Source organism: Cebus imitator, unplaced genomic scaffold, assembly GCF_001604975.1.
Source record: "Cebus imitator isolate Cc_AM_T3 unplaced genomic scaffold, Cebus_imitator-1.0 Scaffold49, whole genome shotgun sequence".
NCBI classification, from domain to species: domain Eukaryota; kingdom Metazoa; phylum Chordata; class Mammalia; order Primates; family Cebidae; genus Cebus; species Cebus imitator.
Genome location: NW_016107364.1, coordinates 6223188 through 6247219, shown reverse-complemented (window position 1 = coordinate 6247219; position 24032 = coordinate 6223188). Strand labels below are relative to the sequence as shown.

The window sequence follows — 24032 nt, the reverse complement described above, 5'->3', positions numbered from 1 at the left end:
TTTTGCCCAAAGTATTTTAGGTCTCTGCCACAACTATGTAAATTCTATGTGCAGAGTTCTATATCCAGCAAACATATTCAAAATGAAGTTGAGAAAAATTTTTAAAAAAAGAACACTAACAGACAAACATAAAACATGAGATAAACTCATCACCCAAGGCACATATACATCAAAATACTAAAGAATATTTTTGGGGCAGAAGGAATTCGATCACAAATACCTCAGAGATGTAGAATAAATTAAAAGATGACCCGGCAGAGTGGCTCACGCCAGCAATCCCAGCACACTGGGAGGCCAAAGTGGGTGGATCACTTGAAGTCAGAAGTTCAAGACCAGCCCTGCCAACATGGCAAAATCCCATCTCTACAAAAAACACAAAAATTAGCCTGGCGTGCTGGCACATACCTATGGTCCCAGCTACTCAGAACACTGAGGCACAAGAATCACTTGAGCTCAGGAGGTGGAGGTTGCAGTGAGCCAAGATTGTGCCACTGCACTCCAGTCTAGGAGACAGAGACTCCATGTCAGGAAAAAAAAAAGAAAGAAATTAAAAGACAAATACATGGGTAAATGTAAATGAATATTATCTGAATAAAAAAACAGTTCCAGCTGCAGGGGTCCAAAATCTCCAAGATAAGAAGGGTGGAAAAAGGATGAAGAAGAGAGGGCAGAAGGAGGGAAGGCAGAGGCAGTGGCCTTGTGGCCTTGCTCAGCCTCTGCTAACCTGAGCACGATGACGGTAACTGTTTTGTCCATTTTACTGAACTGTGGAAAAGAAAAAAGTTAGTTTCTTGGACAAACTGATAATCTTTCAGATTATGCTATGAGCCTTCACAAAATGTCAGTGGCTTGGAAAGATATCACAAAGATATAGTGAACCATTATTTTTAAAAAATGCTCTATCACCCATTTTCTTGAGGGCAAGGAAAACAATACTCTAGGCTGTGCATGGTGGTTCATGCCTGTAATCCTAGCACTTTGGGAGGTCAGATGGGCAGACTGCCTGAGCTCAGGAGTTCAAGACCAGCCTGGGCAACACGATAAAATCCCATCTCTACTAAAATACAAAAAATTAGCTGGGTGTGGCCACATGCACCTGTAGTCCCAGCTACTCGGGAGGCTGAGGCAGGCGAACTTCTTGAAGCCGAAAGGTGGAAGTTGCAGTGAGCCAAGATTGTGCCACTGCATTCCAACCTGGGCAACAGAGTGAGTCTCCATTTCCAAATATATATATTTGGAATATATATATAGAGAGAGAAATATATATATTCTAACAGGAAATATATATATATATATTTTCAGCTTATGTTTTTTGATGCCTGTGTTTCCTCTTAGAATATATTCTAAAAACATAAGCTGAAAAGTGATTCAGAAGTAGTAGACCTTGAATGTAAAGAACTTTCAGAAATAGACTTGTTTTACTTATTTTCTTTTAATACATGCAGAAGCATGCTTTTTAACTACCTAAATGATGTGTAAAACAACAATTTTCTATACATAAAATAAAAATTCTAATAGGAAAATAGTAACATTTAAGGTTTTAAATGTCTATAGGTTTGAAAAGTCTACAGAATGAAATGCTGGATAACAATGGTGTCATCAGGAGGGAAATGAGTGGGATTCAAGTGTTCAAGATCCTTGAATTGTCTGAGAGGGTAAAAGTACTACTTAATATTAAACATGGATAAGTCAAGGATAATGGTGTAATTGCTATAGTAACCATTAAAACCAAAAAGAGCATATGACTTCAAAGCTAACAGGGTAACAGGAACTAAAATAATAAAAGCTATGCAAGGAAGGAAAGCACAAAGCACGGAGAAGACAGAAAGCTTTCTCTCCGTTTTACATGTCCTCTTAAGATGCTCTGCTTCCTATTACTTTTCCTTTGTTTGTCTCTATTTCTCATATTAGATGTATATCTCTGTGCTTTCTTCCCGGTACCTGGAACACAGAAAAAATACATTCATTCATTCGCCAAAAATAGTAAGCGAAGCCTAGTATGTGGGAGGATACTGCTTAAGATGCTGCAGAAAGGAAAAGCACAAAGTTCTTGCTCTTAAGGAAGTTACACTCAAGTGGGAGAGACTGACAATACAGAAGGTAATAAATATACAAAGTACTTTTACGTAAGTGATCTATGAAGAAGCTTAAGAGGATAAGCAACAAGCGGCTGATCAAGAAAAGGCAACTGAACCTACACCCAAATGTCAGCAAAGACCAGAAGAGACAGAGAAAAGAACAGCACACAGGCCCCTCAGGCAGAAGGCAACTTCAAGGGAAAGATTAGGCCAATATGGGTAGTGAGCAGTTAGTGAACAGAGAGTGACAGGAGATGGGGGAAAAGTTCTGGGAGGCAACTAAAGGATTCTGTTTGGACCCCATTAAGTTTAAGACATCTTCAGAAAACACAAACCAACACTTCAAATAAGCAATAAAATGGACACGTCTGGTGCCTGAAAAAAAAAATCAAGACTAGAGATATACATTTTGTGATTAGTCACGGAGACACTTTTTAAAGCCATGATATTAACAGATGCTACCCAAAAGAGGGTATGGATCGGAAATTACCAAACCACAACACTAAGCCGTATCCTGCCAGTCACCCATCTTTCTAAGTAGAAACACAGCCACGCTCGCTTATTCACTATTGCCTACGGCTTTGTTGCACTAGAGGAACAGAGCTAGCTGGCCTTTGTTGGAAAGGTTTGCTGATACCTGGTATAGACAGACAAGGGATGCATCCCAGAGCCAAGCCCTGGGGTAGTTCAACATTGACAAATTAGGTAGAGATGGGTGAAGCAACAGAAAATAAGACTATGCGAAGAGAGATATAATAAGCAAAACCAACATAATACCAGGATACTATGCTGTCAGAGAAGCCATGGAAAAAGTATTTTAAGGACAAAGTGGGCAAAGGTATTGATCACTGACCACTTGGTAACAGAGAATTTGGTAACACGAAGCTATCCGGTAATGTGTTAATATTTTCAGAGAATAGAGGACTAAAAACCAGCTCCGGAGTGACAGGGGTAGAGACCTGATCTGTAAACTTTGCCAATTTCCATGGTGTTAGCACTCTCAATTTCAAGCTATAAAGGCCTGAATCTCTAGCAAGCGGTTCTCACGAGCCACCACAGCCATATGCTCCAGCTCCAGTATACCACTGGTTTCAGCGGAGTGGCAGGCAAAGGATGAAGAAAGGATACATTAAGTGGTGAGGGAGTGAAGGCAGCACCCACAGACAGGTTAAAAGCAAAAGCCTGAGATTTTCCAGAAATAAACAAAACTAGTTAAATCTTCATATTAGTGAGACAAAGCATCAAAAGTTAAAATAATTGTAAAATGCATCATACTTAGTTCTTCATTAAATCCATGCGCAAAGATTTTTAGATTCTGTGGGCATTGTTTATACCTTTAAAATTATAGGTACATATTTTCTAGAATACATTAATAGCTTCTTTAAATGGTAGGTCAGAGGGCTTTAATGACATATGTAAATATTTAAAACCATGTGTTCTAACAATTTACCTGTGTATGCTGTTATAGAACTTTAAGTAAATAACAATGAATCACAGATACAAAGGTGAATAGAAAATGCAGAGATATTTAAATGAGAGGGAAACAAAGAAGTGTGTGTGTGTGTGTGTGTGTGTGTGTGTGTGTGTGTGTGTGTATAACACTCAGAATTCTTCTCCTAAAGCTAGCCCTTTAATAAATACCTGTTGACAAGCTATGATCCCAAAGAAATGCATGGGTGATCGAAAGGTGGAAAACACTGTCTGTGGGAGGCAGCACAATGAACCCCCAAAGATGTCCACAACATACTGGCAGAACCTGTGAACATGCTTCCTCATAGCACACAAAGGGGATTCTACAGACGTGATTAAATGAAGGATCCTGCTCTTCTGCTGCCCTGGATTATCCCAGCAGACACAAGGTAATCATAAGGGTCCTTAGGAGTGAAAGAGGGAGGCACTGTGGTCACAACCAGAGGGATTTCAGGGGCCCCTACCCAAAGAGCACCAACAGCCTTGGCAAGCTGGAAAGGGCAAGGAAGCGGACTGAGCCCTAGAGCTCCAGAAGGAACCAATCCTATTGACACCCTGATTTCAACTGGTGCTAAAATTGTGAAATTGACTTCAGAATTCTGTCCCCCAGAACTATAACATAATAAATCTGTGTTGTTTAAAGCCACTCTAAGTTTGTGGTCATTTGTTTTAGCATCAGCAGGAAACAGATACACTGCCCTATGCCACCCTCTCAGTACCAATGAAGCATAGAGTGTTCACTTACTGTCAATTTAATGCATAAAATACCTGAAGTAATTTAAATGAGATAATTAAAGAGACAGCACCCATTCTAATAACCAGCACTTCCCAATAAATACTAACTTTATCTCTTCTTCTGTTCATACTCTTTCAATGCATGCAGAATAGCCACACAAAAAAAGTTAGTACAACATATTAGGAAAGAAGCTAGGAATCTATCATAATTTCTGTTATTACTCTCCTCATACCATAATCTAATAGAGGCTTGATCCAAGAACATAATTGGTAGGAAGCACAAATTAAATGTCTGCATATTTTCATTTTTTATTCCAGGTATTATAGGTTCATTAAAAAATGATCAAAACATGTTTTAAAAAATATTTACTTTTCAAAGTTTTTTCTCCTTTAAGGAAGCTACTCCGCATTATCCACAACAGCCAAGGGGTAGAAGCAATCCAAGAACCCAAGGATGAGCAGATGAAAATGGTGCTCCAGTGAACAGGCACATTTGAAAAGAAGACATACATGCAGCCAATAAGCATACCAAAAAAAAAGCTCAATATCACTGATCATTAGAGAAATGCAAATCAAAACCACAAAGAGATACCATCTCATATCAGTCAAATAGCTGTATTAAACAGTCCAAAAATAACAGACGCTGGAGAAGTTGCAGAGAAAAAGGAACACTTATACACTGTTGGTGGGAGTATAAGTTAGTTCAACCATTGTGGAAAGCAGTGTAGCAATTCCTCAAAGAGTTAAAACAACAACTACCATTTGACCCAGCAATCCCATTACGAGGTATATGCTCAGAGGAATATAAACCATTCTACCATGAAGACACATGCCCACAAATGTTCACTGCAGCACTATTCACAATAAGACAGACGAGGAATCGACCCAAATGCCCATGGGTGACAGACTGGATAAAGAAAATGTGGTACATCTACACCAGAATTTTTCTACTACAGTTAACCCTTTAATAAATACCTCCTGACAAGGTATGGTCCCAAAGAAATGCATGGGTGATCGAAATGTGTGGCAAGCAGTACAATGAACCCCCAAAGATGTCCACATAGCAGTGCCCACAACCTGTGAACATGCTTCCTCACAGCACACAAAAAGGATTTTGTAGCATACTATGCAGCAATAAAAAAGAACGAGATCATGTCCCTTGTGGGAACATCAATGGAGCTGGAGGCTATTAACCTTAGCAAACTAATGCAGGAACAGAAAACCAAATGCTGCATGTTCTCACTTACAAGTGAAAGCTAAATGATGAGAACTTATGAACACGAAGAAGGGAACAAAAGACATTGGGACCTACCTGAGGGTGGAGGGTGTAAGATGGGAGTAAGGAGAGGAGCAGAAAAAATGCTACTGTTGGGTACTAGGCATAGTACCAGGGTGATAAAATAGCATGCACAACAAACCTCTGTGGCACAAGTTTACCTGTGTAACAAATCTTCACATGTGCCCCCAACCTAAAGTTAAGAAAAGAAAAATAAGTTATCTGTAACGGCCAAAACAAAAACAAAAAACAGTGGCCCGTCCATACAACAGAATATTATTCTGCCTTAAAAAGGAAAGAAATTCTGAAACCTTAAAGAGATCAGGTTAAGTGAAATACACCAGTCACAAAAGTATAAATGTTGTAGGGTTCCACTTACATGACGCACCTAGAACTGTCAAAGTTATGGAAAAAGAAAACAGAACAGCGACTGCCAGTGTCGGCGGGCCAGCGGGTACAGGGAATTGGGGCTTGTCAGGTACAGAGTTTCAGCTGTTCAAGATAAAAAGAGTTCTGGAGAAGGACAGTGGTTGATGAATGCACGGTCACATGAATGTACTTACTGCCGCTGCACACTTAAAAATGGTAAAGATGGGCTGAGTGCAGTGGCCCACGTCTATAACCTCAGCACTTTGGGAAGCTGAAATGGGAGGATCACTTAAGCCCAGGAGTCTGAGACCAGCCTGGGCAACACAGTAAAACCCTATCTCTATGAAAAACTTAAAAGTTAGCTGGGCGTGCTGATACATGCCTGCAGTCCCAAGCTACTTAGGAGACAGAGGCAGGAAGATCACTTGATCCCAGGAGTTCAACGCTACAGTGAGCTATGATCATGCCCCTATGCTCCTGCCTAAGCAACAGAGACAGATTCTGTTGCTTAGGCAGAAAAAAAAAAAAAAAAGGTAAAGATAATAAATTTTATGTTATGCATCTTTTATCATAATATTTAATTATATATTTAATATATTTAATATATAAAAACTCTCTATTTCCTTACCCTAAGTCACAGCAGAATCATAACAGGACTCTGATAAGAGTTTTTTATTCCTTAGAGACATCATGTATTCACTAGTCTTAAAAGCTGTGAGTTTTTGTTCTTTTCAAGCAGCTGCTTATTCAAATATTCAAATCGTATCATCCATATCGATTCATCCCAAGCCTATCCTAATGAGTGCTGGAGATGAGATCTAACCTAGGATCTTTCAGACATCTGATTTTGTGCCCTTATTTATATGCTGCATTAAAGCACCTAACTTTCACCAATTTTTTAAGAAAATAATGAAGTGACTCTTTACTCTAAATAAACAGATGGTTAAATATAGGCCCAACAGCACCACGGTCTTAACTGAGGGTTATAAAAACACAGAACCCTAGAATCTTTATGTTGGAAAAAATCTTAATGTCATCCAGTCCAACAGGCAGGACCTTCCTCGGAGATACTTCCCAGTGCCTGGCATGGTGATCAGACTCTGGTGATGTGAACATCATGATGTTACCTAGTTCCTCTCACTGTAGTCCTGGAACAGAAGAAGACTACAGGACATCAGAAACTAAGCTGTGGGAGACCCCACTAAGCCTGAAACGATCACACTCACTCATATAACGGGCTCTCCTCAGAGAGGGTTAAGGAAAAAGAACAGGGAGTCTATACGTTTTGTCAATTAAACTATCTTAAACTGTGTGAGAGCCTCAGAAAAGAGAAGAATTCTAATTTGCAAAATTTTTTTAGATTTTTTTCAATTATTTTTCTAACAACTTTACTTCTTTTTTTCCCCATGAGGAGTGTTCTGCAAATTCTACTCTAACTAGGCTGACCTGAGAGGGTAAAGAACAGAGATGAAGTTTGTCCAGGTCCAGGCCTGCATTTCACAGAGCGAGCACACACCACAGGCCAGGCCACAAGCTGCAGGCTCAGCCGGGGAGGTGGAGAGCCAGAGAAGCCCGCAAACGCTGAGGCACCATCATGCGTCCCCTGGAGGACAGCTAACTTACGAGTAGCCGCTAAGTACTGGGCATATGATGAAACAGTAACCAAAACAACAAATGGTTTCTACACTGGATCCCCCAAAAGGAGAGCCTGAAGGCGAATCACATGGTTGGGAACGCTACCCTAAGAATGGAGTAGGGGAGGAGGGGAGGCAGCACCCTCCTGCCACTGCTGGGAGCGGATCCATGGGATCACTGAGGAAGAAAGGAAGGAGGGAGAAGAAAGCAGGAAGGAGAGAGGAGCAGCACTTATCCATGGGGTCCTACCCATATGCAGGGAAGGCTCCACAGGGCACCAAGTCCTCTGACCGGGCTCTCTGTCTACACAGCACACGGCTGACCAAAGCCAGTGAGAAAGCGGTGGGCACAAGCATGAGCACAGAGGATGTGAACACTCTCACAGGTGAGATCTGCCTTCCTGGAACTTAGAGGTCGGTGAGAACTGTGGATGAGGACGCCAACCACCTGAGTCAAGGGTTCGGGAAGCAGGAAAGACACCAGACAGACAGTGAATACGGGGCTCCTCACAAGGCAGCTCCAGTGTCCCTGTACGGAGGGGACATGTGCTCCTGGAACAACCATGGAATAAGAGGACGGGCAGCGGAACTCAGCACACCAGAACGTGACATGCACGAGAACAGAGCCTTCGTTTTTTTATGATACATCCCAAACACGTCAAACACTCAGAACTCAAATGAATGGATAATGATGCAGAAACACCTAAGTTCTATGAAACTGAAAATATGTCAAGCATCTTCAGCAAAGCTACATTTTGGGAAAGACAGCTTCACATGCAGAGAAACCAACACGAAAAAAGTCATTAACAAAGTCTAAAGATCTAATATTCATGCATGACACCATCTACTTCTGTAAATCTCATCCATTCTAAGTCTATAATAAGTGCTAGGTACTTAAAATGTGCGAAACAAATACCAGTTTATTAAGAACAAGAAAATTACATTTGGGAGCAGTGAGAAAAACTGTCTCGCCAAAGCAGAAAAGCCAGTTAGGAAATCCTGAGTATAAACTGGATGTAGAAACTAACTCTGAACATTGGGTTATGCACGCAAACTTTAAATGCTGTAGAGATGTAACTGTGAATAACAGAACAACTCATTAGAAATAAACTTCAAGAAAATAGAAATCATTTATTTTATAGTACAGACTGAGTATCCATCATCCAAAATGAGATTTCACATGTTTTCCAGTTTGGGAATATTTGTACTTACATAATAAGATATCTTGGAAATAGGACACAAGTCTAAACAGGAAATTCACTTATATTTCATATATGCCTTATACACATAGCCTGAAGCTACCTTTATACGTCATGTTAAGTAAACTTGGGCACAAAACAAAGTTTGGATGGTGTTTGGGCTGCAAGCAATCACACAAAGTTAGGTGGGAAATTCTCCCTTTGTGGTGTCATCTGGGCACTCAGAAACCTTTGGATTCTGTCAGTTCCAAAGTACAGGAAGTAACACAGACGTTAACTGCAAGGAACAAGGCAAACATTCTCCTAAACTCTGCTTCAGTGAATTTCTCAAAGTAAACAAAATTGTAAAAAATAACACATTCAATGTAAAAAAAAAAAAAAAATCTTTCTTTCAGTTTAAAGCACTTAAACCATGATTTGTTTCTATCAAAAACAAAGTAACTCCCTAAAATTGAAAATGGCACCTTCGGATGTATGTGTACTAGGATACTTTCTCATTACCCTTTATAACTATATGGAAGCCCACACATCCCATGTACATGGCCTATTACCGCAGTTCATAAAAGGATTTGACCACACTTTGTCAACACAACCTTAGATGGGGTACCTATGGGCTTTACAATCGGAGTGGAATCCTGGCCTCAATGACCTACAAGCACACTTGGCCATGTCACTTACCCTAAGGAAGTCTGAGTTTCCATTCTTCTCATCTGGAGATAACAGTGCCGACCATATGTGGCTGCTGTGAGGATTCAGTGCAGTAACACATATAAAAGATGAGTACACAACCTGACACCAGAAACACTCAGTAAAAGCAAAATCTGCTGCTGTCACTGCTATCGTAAACTATCACTAAAAGCGCTGTGCCTAGAAAATTGTAACTGTGATTTTCATTTTGTTATTAAAGCTGAATATAATATCAGAAACTGCAGGGCCAACTAACATTGGCAGAATATTTTAGACTTACTGTAATGCACAAAAGAAAGGCACTTTGGTTTCTTCAGGCAAAGACTGGCATGATAAAAATCACAGTTTGAGCGACCGCCAACAGTCAGCATGCTGGTCTCCAAGCACTGGAAATAGACAAGGAGCAGAGGCAGCAGCCCCAGCACAGACGCAGGTGGAGAAGGGCAGGACAAGAGCTGGACACAGGGAGAGGCAGCAGAAACCATTCAAGGACAACCTTGCGTGGCACCAACAGATCATCAAGTGATGAGATGTGATGGACAAAGTAAACAAAGCAGGAAAGACTGAGACAGCTGAGACACAACCGCCCGCAACAGCAGGAAGCGGAACCCTGGGGAAAAGATGAAGGTAGGACAGACAACTGCCTCAGCTCAGTCTGAAGTGAAACAAGACTCACGTAGAAATATTCTCTAAGTGACCAAAAACAGGGCCTCTATACAGCTCAGTGTGCTGGGAAACAGGGTTCCAACATATAATTCAGCATCTTTATGAATCCAGTTCCCAGGTTTATGATATGTAATTCACAAGAAAACCCAACATTCAGAACCTGCATTCACACCTGAGCCTCAATGCCCAGACATCTGACCTACTGAACTGGGTGTGTGGTAAGCTGTCAGCTTGTGGTAGCTTGTTACCCAGCAAGAGCTAACTAACTCACACACCCGCCAAATTCTCAAGGAGGGGAGAATGAAGGCATTTCCAGACACACTAGGTCTCAAGATGCTTACCTACCACATGTCTTTTCTGAAGAAGTCACTTAAGGATGAGTTCCATCCAAAGGAAGAAAACCAAGGATCAAAACAAACCAGAGCAGGTGGATACAGGAGAAAGGAGCTCCAGACACTGAAGGCAACCGGGCTCCATGGAGGTCGTGTGATAAGCAAGGGAGGGAATCGGGCTGTCATCATTCCAAGTCCCACGTGGCTCCCTCTTCCTCGCTACCTGAGCACAGAGTACCCAGGAACCTGGGGCCCACACACTTCTCTGTCCTTGGCCTGCCTGGACTTTTACGTCCTGTCCTCCCCTCTACATGCTGCTGCCCAGAGAAGCTCAAGACATGTGACCCACAGAAATGTCCCACTCCCACCAACTCTGCAAGCTGATGGTAGCCAATGGCAAGTCTGAAAACCAGCACACAGAGCACACAGAGTGCCCCCACCTCCAACCACACTTCTGCAGGGCATGCACACCGCAGTCAGGCTGAAGCTCCCACTGCACTACGTCACCACGCACCTCGGGATCCTGCTCCATGACTTCTCAGAGCTGCTTTCCATCCTTAGGCAAGCTAGGGCCACATCACTACCAGGACTGTTCAGCATACTTCCTCCTGGACGCCTTCATCTAATGGTGGCAATATTGTCCTCTCTTTAAACATTATGTACATGCTCGCTACTCAGATTCTCAAAACTAAATAAATACCATCGTTTACAAATATATACCTAGATGGTTAGCCTATGAAGAAAACCAAGTGAATGATTAACAAATAAGAAGTCACACAGTGGTTACAGGTGAGATGAAAAAGAAAGGTGGGTGTGGGGAGCAGCATGTGGGAGCTTCCGTGGCACGGAATGCCACGCTTCCTGAAGAGCATGGTGGGTACACAGGTGTCACTTTATTTTTCTCTGAGCAGTACACAGTTTGTTTATGCAGCATATATCACAATACAAAATTAAAATTGACATTACATTAACAAGATGGTGGGGACTAAGTTGCCTACCAATTTTATTCTCCTCTTCCTTTCTGGTAACTTTCTCATCACGTTACCTGTACTTAGCTCTGATCAATGAACTGTAATCCAAAGTGTTGTATGGGACTCTCAGACTGGCTCTTTCAAAGGAATACGGTGACCGCTTCCCTGTCACACCACCATGCTCTCAGCCGAGGACAGAAACAAGAGCTGGTTCTCCAGCAGCTACCTTGGAGCACAAGATAACATGTAAAGTGAAGGCCTTCCTCTGAGGGCAGTGGGGCAGAAAGATGACTAAAGATCTCAACAACACTAGGAAGGACCAGACCAGCTCTGAGTCACTCCAAAATTATTTTATGAGAGCTAAAAATAAACTTACACTAAGCCACTGTACATCACTGTTTCTGCTCTGTGTAGCCAAACTAATCCTAAAACAGAGTGAAAAGTTAAAAATAGGATAGGCAGAAAAAAAATAACTTACTGTTCACTATTTGCTTAGCAAATAGTTAAGTAATTCAAATCCTTTTATCACTTACTCCTTGAACTGTCTCCTCGTTGCCGAGGAGAAAACAGAGGTGAAACCTGGTGAAATAAAGTGGCTGGGATCTTGTAATTACATGAAATTGGCAGAACCCGAACTCAGGTCTCCTGATCTTTCTACACCAAAATTGAAATTTTGCACTCAATCACCCAGGCTCTTCTGTGACCAGGGCACAATCTTGTCTATTCCTACTGCCTGGTGCTAACGAGCAGCAATACACCGATATGCAGCATCAAAAACAGGTGCACTGGGATTCTATGCTATAACAGAGGGTAAGAAATGGAGAAAGTGAAAAAAAAGAGAGAGAGGGAGAGCTGGAGAGGCAGGAGGGGGAAAATCAATCACCACTGCCAGGTTTTTTAGGCTACTGCAACTTACTAACCATTGTTTTAAAAATCAGACACTGGATTTAAAGTCATTTTTTAAAGTGACTAAAATACTTCCTATGTGAAGTGGTTTGGGCATATAAAAATGTCCTTTGTTTTAAGAGACTGTGGTGACAGCTGTCAGGGGTTAAATGGTATCCACTGGGCAGACGCAGCGTATAGCCTGCTGCAGGGCCGGAAGCCGGTCTTCTCACACACTACTGGCCATGTGATTCCCAGGTCTGAGAGTGGCAAGCTGCACCTGGCCAACTTGCTCTCCTGCACTTCTTGCTAACAGCTTCCAATGTGGCCTCTGCACGAACATTTCCAGTTATAGATACCTTGTGGCAGAGCATCTTTGTGGCTAGAAAGTTCTCTCCTACTTTGTGGAACTGCAGGCATCAGCGTCTCCCTGCCTTCCAGCTTCAGGCTGCGGTTTGGTCATCTGGAAGTCTATGTTTCCTTCTTGCCTATGACAGGCCTTTAAAGTCTAAAGATGCAATGATTGTGGACACCTCCGTTTGTCTCATCCCCAGAGTCCTCTCTAAAATCCCTCAATTGATCTTCATCTGATGTGAGAACTTCCAGCATCTTGTCACCTTCTTGGTACGGTCTCTAATTAGCTGGAGTTCTTATAACATGGCAAGAATTGGCTGAATTATTTTAGGCATTTTCTGAACAGAGCAAAATGCAGCAAGCCTTTTAACTTCTGAAATATTATCCTAAATGCACAGTTTGTTAACAGTGAAATCTCCAGTCCCCCATAATAATATGTGGTGTCAAGCCAGGACGGCGCTCCATTCTTAATTGATGTTCTGAGTTGAAATGTAGGTCCTTATATACACTCTTTCCTTAGTTTCAGCCCCAAATTTTTCTAAAAATAATTTTAGATCACAATGGTCATCTACTCTGTGATATATCCCTCCCAGGTTTCTGTCATTAATAATGTGATAAACTTGCTTTTTATGTCCTTATTCCAGGCACTGATAATACTTTTACTAAAAATCAAACCATTAATGTAGGTAACTTTCAATGCAGAAGTATTCTTTGGTTTTAGATATGTTGCATATAAATAAGAGCTACCCAAGGACAAGCACCTGAAATGGACATTCCCAAGCACAATGCCCTTACGCCTTTATAAGGTCTCCCATTCACTGTGACTTAAAATAAAAACTCGATTGTTTTTACTTACTTAAAAAAAAAAAAATTAGATTGCTTTCTAGAGGTTAAAATGGTTGCTTTCCTGGGCACAGGTGATATCAAAAAATGCTCTCCCCAAACACAAGCTTCCACCTTGTGTATCTCAGTATCTGTATATGCACAGCTCCCCTCTGCCTTCTACAAACAATACAAGAATGTAGATGTTACAGAAATGCAGTTGCAATTCACCGGGCGGTTTGATGCAGCGTACTCACACATGACAACACATTGATTTTACTTCTACCTCCATGCAGACATCTATGTAAAGAAATCCATTAGGCAGACAGTTCTCATCTCTATTGACTGACAGAGTGACAATTGAATACTTTTCACCTTCCAAAGTGACTGACAGTTAGACACTTAAACAAGCCTTCAAGTTGCAATAATAGTATGAAACACTTTCAATTACCTGAATCAAACAAATCCATGATCCTACTGGTTGAATGCATTTTTCTGTCTGCTGTTATGCCTGGTTTGGTTTACACTATTATTTGGATAATTTTGTTCCTATTACAAGAGTGTTTTTCTGAAAGAGTAAACTCATTTTATAAGTGATGATTTATTTTTAAAATGTTAGAGGTTCCTATAAACATTTAAAACATGGGTAAATATACACCCTAACTAAAGCCTACTTACTTCTCCTTATGCTTATGAACTTTTGCAAGCCTAATGTTATATTTTTAAAGCATTTCACATGGCAGCTAGCTACTGCACTATAACATCCATTTTATATAAAGATTTCATGAATATAAGTGGTAGTATAATGATAAGAGGAATTAAAATATAAAATCACTTATAATATTTAGTCTACTTATTTATATTCCTAGTCTTACAGATCACATCACTCTACTAGAAAGCTAGGATAAAATTTAACAAGTTAAAGCCCTTTCTGAGTTACCATTTAAATATGCATACTCATTAATAACAACAACAAAATCCTATTTGAGAAGCATGCAGCAAACAGAAAAGGTTTCACAGAACCAGTGAATGAATAGGGCCCAGGAACAGTAAATGTACCTCACAAAACTGCAAAGACTCAATGGCATAATGCTTTGTTGCTTTCCAGTTGATCATACTAAAAACAAAAACAGAAAAATCCCATCTTTGTGATTTAAGCACAGACGGCACAAGGCAGGCACACAGCTTGACCAGAGTGCAGGCAAATGTCCTACAACTGGGTAGACGGAAGAAACGTAAGAAGCATGGCCCATCAAGAACGACTTCAAACAAACACGGCCACGACGAGGGGCTGGCCTTGTACATTAAACAGCTCTATCAAAACGGCCGCAGCACTCTCACAGCGAAATTTAGCGTGAGGAGTAAAGAGATCTAAAAATAAAACATGTTTTCACACATTTTCCCTAGGCATATAGCTCAGTAGCTTCGAATATTTAGCAAACTTTTCTCTTCTCTAAAATAGTTTTTGTTTGTTTTATTTAAAATGGAGGCAGGTGACAAAGAAACTATAATCTCATCTTTTCAAATTACTCCAACTTTTTAAATAAGGAGCAATTGCAGTTTAACCGAAAAAAAAAAAAACTGTGCTTTTGAGAAATACATAAAACTTGGAAATGTGGAAACACTTAGATTAAACAGATATCATTGATAGATATAAAAAATTACATTTCTTATTAAAATCACATTTGGCATTTCTACTAAAATATGACAACCAGGTAATGAATTTTTAATGATTTCTTTGTGATCAAATATAAAAGAGAAATAACATATATAAGACATATAAATATATTCTATACATATAATTATTTTATTATGCAGGGACTGGGCCTTTCTTCTTAAAATCAGGTTACTAAGCTTCCAGCCTTTTAGAAGTCAATACTATTTGAAGGGGCCAATACAGAATTTACTGTGTGCACAATACAGAATGACTCTGCGCAGAGACTGACGATTGCAGGCTATACACACATTGATTTTCTGAAAAGGAATGCTGCCTGTATTTAACCTAACAGTGTAACCCTGTTGTACTACATGGAAAGGGATCATGCATATTGATTTCTTTATTACAATTCTTCTTGTGATCAGTAAACATTCACAAAACACTCTGATCTCAAAAGAAAATCGCTTATAAAAAATTCACTACGTAATAGTGGATTTTCAGGTGAATCTCTGACATCTGCTTTTAATAGATAATAGAATGAGGTGATGAGACAGCTGTTCTTAACTTTCAGTTGCCTTTTTTCAGACTCCCAAAATAATATGCATTATTGGTAAATCTGCGAGAATTATCTGCTCCACCAGATTAATTTTTAAAAATGAAGTTCTTTCAACAGTTTTATTATTTTAATATTTCAAATTAACATAGGTTAAAAAAAAAAGAGATTAATTGTCCTTTCAAAATAGCTTCTTAAAATAATTTTTTCCCAGTGTGTCTATAATCTCCCCTAATACCATTTTAGGAGTCATTGCTTGCTATTTCTAAAAGAATGCATGCAAACTTATATGCTGTGCTTTTGTGTATCCACAACAATGAACTTAAAACATAGGAAAGGAACACAAATTTTATATTGCTTTCTTTGGAGACAATTAAACTTATAAGTCTGCTAACGTGTAGTTTCTAGAATCGATGTAAGCAATTAAAAAACTGCAACAAAAATGTTTTGTGAGGCATAATTACTATAAGGTCACTAGATATTACTTGGAGTCAGTTTAGTTTATCACATTACGACATGACAGGACGTGAGGCAAAAATTATAAATTCCTTCCCTAAATCTGTCCTTTTCTGATCTAGATGGATGAAGAATAATTAACTGTTAATTATTCAGATGACTTCAAGGCAGTTTTAGGATTCAGTAAAGATTGCAGTCATTTTAACCAAGAAAAGCAGTCTCCCATCATTTATCAAATCTTGCAACTTGACCAATGATGAATAAAAAAAATCTATGTTTACCCACAGCCCTAACTGCTACCTTAGAGGTTGTTAAGCAACAAATTTCCTTTAAACTCTACCATATGCAAATCATCAGATGCAATTTGCATTTTAAAGTATTTAACTCTACATATTTATTGGATTTTGAGGCCATGCTGATCATTGATTTATGTGCTTCTGGCAATCATATTTCCATATTTGTATGATTTTGATGACAGTAATAATTCAAATATGCAGAAAGTTGTTCTTTGAACAATATCTTTAATTACGTCCTCAAAGCATCATTGTTTTGCCTGGTGTCCTGACAAAAAGGGTTTGAAATAAGAAATGGCATAATAATCCAAAATGCATAGAAATATATTTGTCATTTTCTGTATATTACCAAATGCACAGAAGTGACTTTTCACATTAACCAATCCTTAACCTTAAAAAGGCTACAAAGCCCAGCAAACTTGTACCTAAATACTTTTATTAATACTGACACACTTTCACGACAAATTCAATCACAGCTCATAACATTTCTGTTCAAAATGCAAAACCTGCCCCATTTACTTTGCCGCTAACTCAAAAAGTTTTGCTGCCGTGTCTTTTTATTGAAGTTGTCACAAATTATGTGCTTTCTTATGAAAGCTATCAAGAAATATAATCATTAAAAGATTCACAAATGTTTTATCTATTTGTTTCTCAAGCACAACTACAGACCATAGCTCCAGTAACCATTGTCAGGGTAATTGAAAGAGAATTTTACCATTCAATTATAGAAATACACTTCTTAGAATATTCAGATATATAAAAATTTAGCCATGAATTTTAGCTAACTAAAACTGAAGTAAACAGTCAATTTCAAAACTAAGTTAAACACAAATGTATCTTTTTTACCTCCTCATCTTTTTCAATTTCATAGATATATTTTACATGCATTGATTCTGTAATCACTAGCATCCTACATGGTGTTCAACCAACTCTACATATGTTAAGCATTTTTGAATTAACAATGAAATGGGTTTTTCTTACCAAACACAAAAAGATTTTCAAAGATAAAAATGAAATCAGTAAAATCCAATCTTTGAAAAATAAAAATAAACCACGATGATATATATATGTATTATGAAATCAGGAAGCAAGCCCAAAACACACCAGTATTAAGTTCCCCAACCAGTTCATCTATTTCAAAAAAATCCATGAGTTTTAAATACCCAGAGAATGTAAATCTGGGAGAGAATACCAATATCCACTCACATTTTCCTAGAGAGATATATAAAAAGGTGAAAACATACTATGTGTTTATAATAGATTTTTAAACACAATTTGAAGAACATATATATATATACACATACACAATATTTTAAATTCCTTCAGAAATTTACATTGTTTTTCTTTAGAGAAAGCTAAAATATTTATTAACATATATTTAAGCCAAAGTTAGTGACTATCATAGTTGAATAAATGGTCTACTTGGTTTTATGAGAACACTCCAAGCAAATAATCACATAACATAAACCCAAGTTAGACACTCTTAAATATATTTTAATTCGGAAGAAACATTTCAGGAATATCCACAATCTTATTCTAATTAAAACAAAAGTAGGTTGAAACAGTTTGTAAAGAATTATTTTATGGCTATTTTTAGATACATCATTTCTATTAATCATACTGGGCATTTTGCACACCACAGTTTTTCCTTATTTTAAACCCAACCCAGTATTCATCTAGGTAGTAACACTCCCTCTAAGAGTTCTTTACTCATTAAAACTGTAAAATTTGCCATCCTGTATCTATGAAAATAGTAGTTAGGAAAATACATGACATCTACTGAAAAAGTTTAAAAAATAAAGACAAAGGCAGGACGTGGTGGCTCACGCCTGTAATCCCAAGACTTTGGGAGACCAAGGCAGGTGGATCACCAGGTCAGGAGTTCAAGACCAGCCTGGCCAACATGGAAAAGCCCCATCTCTGCTAAAAATACAAAAATCAGCTGGGCATGGTGGCATGTTCCGGTTATCCCAGCTACTGGAGAGGCTTAGGCAGAATTACGTGAACCAGGACCAGGGAGACGGAGGTTGCAGTGAGCCAAGATCGCACCACTATACTCCAGCCTGAGCTACAGAGCGAGACTCTGTCAAAAAAATAAAAAATAAAGACAAACTGCTGCTTCTATTGTAATGATATTCAACTGGAGAAGAATGTAAGATAGCAATAATATTTTCAGTTCCACATAAAGAAGAAAAGGAGAAGGAAGGGAGGGGAAGACAGGAGGAAAGGAGGGAAAGGAAGGGGAAAGAGAAAAAAGGAGGCAGAAGCAGAAGAAAGGAATAGGAAGGAAAAGGCGAAGTAGAGAGCAAGAGGACTGAGAAGATAGGAAGCAGGGGTGGGGGGAGGAATTCTAGGGACACTCCCTGACTCCCCCTACAGGTCACGCAAGAACAGCACTGCAGACCTCCCATGGTGGACTGCAGAGTTTGATGGAACACGGAGCAAGTGCAGCGTAAACACTGCTTCCGCAGTGGGGCACAAGAAGTGATTCAGACAATGCCGAGGAACGACAGCCAGGAACCAAGGTGTAGGTGAACACTTTCCAGCCAGTGAGTCCTCTCTCGGCTCTCATCTGTAGAGCCGAGCATACACCATCGCAAAGATCAATGAGGTGGGAGAGGCCATACATTCATACCTGTACACAGCCGCAGGGCTGGAGGAGACTCATTGCAAAGTAACTAGGTCTAACGCATCAAATCTCAAGCTCGTAGCACTTTCCCTTTTCACTCTTTTTTTCCCTACACGATAAGGCCAGTGGACAAACAGAAAATGACACAAATATATCTGAATTATGCCATTAATCTGTTTTTAAGAAAGATGAGTCAGAAAACTGAGCAGTGAAATAACCTGATTTTAAATCTACTTAAGACTCCTGTGTAAATTACACTTACTATACAAAATTTTTCTTCTATCATCATTTTTACACAATTATACAAAAAAGATCTATTTCAAGAAATTACTCTCAATTTTAGTTTCCACAGGCTTGAACTAAATCAAGAAAACTCTGCCTTCCATTGTAGATACAAACAACTCCAGAAAAAAAAAAAAAAAAAAAAAAACAAGAAAACTACACAAACAAAAAAAAAAAAAAAAAAAAAAAAACCAAACCAGTTCAACGCTTGGCTGGAATTACTATCTTATATTAGCAAAATAAAAACACACCTACAGTCTCAATAGGGAGGAAAATAACAACTAAAATAGTCATTCAATGGTAGTATATCATTTAAATCAAACCTCAACACAGTAATAAGTAATACAGGAAAACAACAATGGCTTTTATTCATAAAACATAAATTATTAAATTAATCTAAAAGAAAATGTTACACACATTAAGTGACAGGATTTTTAAATCTGCCTGATTACATAAATATCAAAGTACAAAAGCCATATTCTTGGTAAATAATCTACACATTACTCAACAATCTTCCTCCCTCAGCTACATTTGATCCTAATTCTCCACTTCCCTTTCTGTGGTTCATTAGGTGCTACAGGGACTCATTACTGTAGATCTCCTGCCCTGTCCCTTAATTGCCCTCTAGGCACCATCACTGTAATCACTGAAATGTTCTTAGCTTGGCCAGGTGCTCCCCAGGGCATCTCATACATCTCCATGGTTTAGGAATCAAAGTATACAATCAGTATGTCCAGGTTCGTAACGCCAGAGGGGACAGGACTAATATTGTTTGCATTATTAAAATCTGTGCTCCTTGATCCTTTTTGTAAACTTACATTACACAGTCTCAGGGTGGGGTTAAATATCCTTTGTCTTTTAAGGTCTCTGACAAAAAAGATTTTTTTAAAATGTGTATAAATGTATGTAAGTATGTATGTATGTATGTGAACACTGACATATATCCCAAAAAATTAACTGCACACCAAAAAACCCTCACATTAATATGTTAGTGTCTTAGAAAAATAAATCAGTTATTTTTATGTAAAGCAACCTAACTGAAGTTTTCAATTGTAAGTTCTTCGATTCACAAAGACGCATCTGAATATTTCAACTATTCATTAACAAACATGAGTAAAATTTCTTTTAATTAGTTACAATTATGGCCCATTTCTTAACCTGCTTCTATTATAATGATAAATATATACAGAAGTGGCAATAAAAAATAAAAATAATAATTCATTTCTGTTTAAGAGATTATAAAATTTATATATAAACTCTAAATATAAAATTATCCTAGAATCTTAGGTATTATTTTTATAATTTATATAGTTGAAAAAATGCTTATTAATAATAGATTAAGCCATTGTAGCCAGCCATACAAACTGGCAGTTGATTTTAAAAGGATCTAATATTGCAGTCTCACCATATCACAAAAAACCAACATTCTCATCTATAAAATAAAACAACAAGCTAAACCCAGAACCAATTGATTGTATCAATACCTACAGGACATAAAAATCACATCAATTTTATATATGTGAGCATGAGCATATGCACATGTGTGCACTCACACCCACACAACTCAAATAAAGAAAAATAAATATTCATTGGAAGTAGACAAAGTACGTAGTAGTCTGAGGAGAGGGGAAAATGTTTAGCCCTTTTCAAATTTTCTGTTGCATGCAAGACCCACACATACACAATAAATTCACTATCATTTACTCAGACATCATACAGTTATATTTATGAATAAGGAATAAGAGTCAACAGTGGTACTTATCATCTCATGCTATGCGTGCAAGCTATTTCTACAATCTAGTGGATAGATACCAGCCAAGTTGCAAGGCATATTTTAAGTACTTCATAAAGTAATGCATATTTTTTCAAATAATAAATTTGTATCTATATTATTTTAGATTAAATTATGTTCTAAAATAGGTACAGATCCAGATGAGTGAAAAACATATATACTAATATATATGCATATTTGTGTGTTGCATTTGAAATAATGCTTAGCAGAAGCCATGAAACTTAGCCAACACAGTGATAAATGACTCACAGCATTTCAACTTAAAGGCTAAAATAAAGTGACTGAATTTAGAGACGCAGTAACTTACAGAATATATAAGCATTCTTATAATAATGCATTTTTTACACAGTTCAATAATTACAAATATTTCTCACATAATACAGAAATTTTAAGAGTAAATTATTTGGAACAAACCAAAATGATTAATGGCATCATCACACATTGATCAAAGAGGGAAAAGTAAAATGCCACTTTTCAGTCATTTTTAAAATGTGTTCTTTAAAAAATAACGGCATTAGATGACTAAGCACATGAAATAAGAAAAATGTACAGGACAACTCATTTATAGTAATTCAACCTTCATCTTCTTTTTTAGTTACTGTAAAAAATCTATTATAAGTTCAATTTGGTAGTGAACTATAGCCATCTACTGGAAATGAACAGTTAAAGCAAATGTTTAATATCATGTTTCTAAGAAACCCGTATTCTTTGTGCCTAATACAGCAGACCAGAAAAATGAACTATCTTAGATATAAGATAAATTTAATTTACTTTATCAGCCTCATGATCTCAAATTTGTAAAGATATACTATGTAGTAGTTTAATATGTTATATTTAATATAAATTTTCTACTTAAACTTTTCTATCACTAAGACAACTTCTTGGTCTATTATCCTATTTTTCTCAAGGCTTACATTCTTAAATCATGTGGCTATACAAATTCCAAAATTACTAAAAGTTTTCAGTTAAATTAGCTGACAAGTGAGATCCTTTAGTTACCAAATTATAAACTGGAGGTATAACCACAGTTTTTGCACTATATTTTTCAGTTTGACACTGAAATAATTTTCATAGAAATGAAATCAAAAAGAATTATTTAAAGTTTGGTCAAAACATTGCCTTTATTTTTCTGTTAAAAACCGTTAAAAATAATTCCACTTAAACGCCAGAGTTGCTGTCATGTTTACTGCCATAATCAGATTAGAGGGAATACCAATAGGACTAACTATACCTATTGGCAAATAATAAGATTATTCTCGATGTCATGAAATTAAAATATTATCCTGTATTTTATACTTCCTCAAATAGTCCTCCAATAACAAAGTTCTAATAACATGCCTACTACCAATTTCTCTTTTTTAGTATAAATCATCAGCATCAGAATTATTCCTAGAATTAACAAGACCTACGACTGTCAATGCAATGATCTCATATCTGTTATTGCTAATGTAAAATTAAATATTTTGAAGTATTGATACTTAAAAGTCTGTAATTGAACACTCATTAAAATTATATCAATGGACATAAATTCCACTCAAAAAAGGAGTCCAATGAATAATATATTAGTATGTTCATTATAAAATGTAAGCCAACAATGTAAATTCAAATTTTTTTCTACAAAAAGCTAAAATAATCATTTTATTTCAAATAGCATATACCATTTCAATAAGTTATCATAGGGAAATACTAAGTGCACATAATTAGTTTTTGACAATCTACTGATGTTTTAAATAATGTATAAGCATGAGCTTTTTTCAAACATGTTAGTTTGTAGTATCACTATTTTGTAAAAGACATTACTGAAATTGATATGTGACGATTCAATATATGAGCATATTAATACATGTTAAATATATTTAGTATTTAATTGCTAAAAGCCCACTGTCCCTATACTAAAGATTTGAGTACAAAATGGATTCAAATTTTATGGTTGGTAATCTTCCACAATAGTTTTGTAAATATAAATAATATACTGAGATAGAAAAAAATTATACTTTTATAAACCAAAGACATAAAAAGGCCCATTATTTTCTAGATGTCTAAACGTAACTTCAGTTGGCAAATGGCAGATTTAAGAGATACAATATTCTTTTGTAACTCAAAATATAAAAAACTGAGAATATGACACCTGAATAAACTTTTAAAGTCATTCAACTTGAAATCTCTGCAACTAAAGCAGCATAATCTATACTAGGCAAATGGAAAACTTCAAAGCGACCAGATAATTTGACTGGAAACCATATATCTAAGAGAACTGTAATGACATCAATTTCCCCGCCACAGACATCTATGGCTATCTTGATGGGCTTAATTTGACCCAACAAAATGTCACATCCCACAAACCATGTTCAGTGAATTGTACAAATCTAAACACAGATCATAAGGTGTGGAATCAAATATAAATTGTTTAATACATTTCTAATCTCTAGAGTTTTCCATTTTTCAACCAATCCATATCTAGCAAGCTTTGCTAATAACCTCCCTTGTTTTTATAAAATATGTCCAGTCATAGCTTATACAAATGATTTGAAATGCAAGCATCAATTTATTCCAAAGTCACTAATGATCAGTTATAAACACCTAACGTACCCTATATGTGAGAAGTGACTAAAATTGAGAAAATGGAATTTACCAAAGGAGAAACTAACCGTGATATGTGCATTGGTTCCAACTTAACGAAAGTTTTGCCAATAGTTCTTTGTTTTGATTTTTCAGAGCAAGGGAGGAAGCACCTCATGAGGCTGTAATATGAAACTAATGGGGAAAAATATAGCACCCACCCCTGAAAACCTTTTCTATTGTTTCAATTACAAAACTTAGCCCAATAGAAGTATTAGAATAACATAATATTGCCCTCTGCTGGTCCTTCATGACTTTTACAACTAACTGCCT

The 24032-nt window shown here is 37.5% G+C and overlaps 1 protein-coding gene across 1 annotated transcript in view; it reads right to left on the bottom strand.

Moving 5' to 3' along the window:
- ZNF407 (zinc finger protein 407) overlaps positions 1-24032 on the bottom strand; it is a 476193-nt gene that overhangs the window by 396220 nt on the left and 55941 nt on the right. The gene's annotated exons all lie outside the window — the stretch shown is intronic.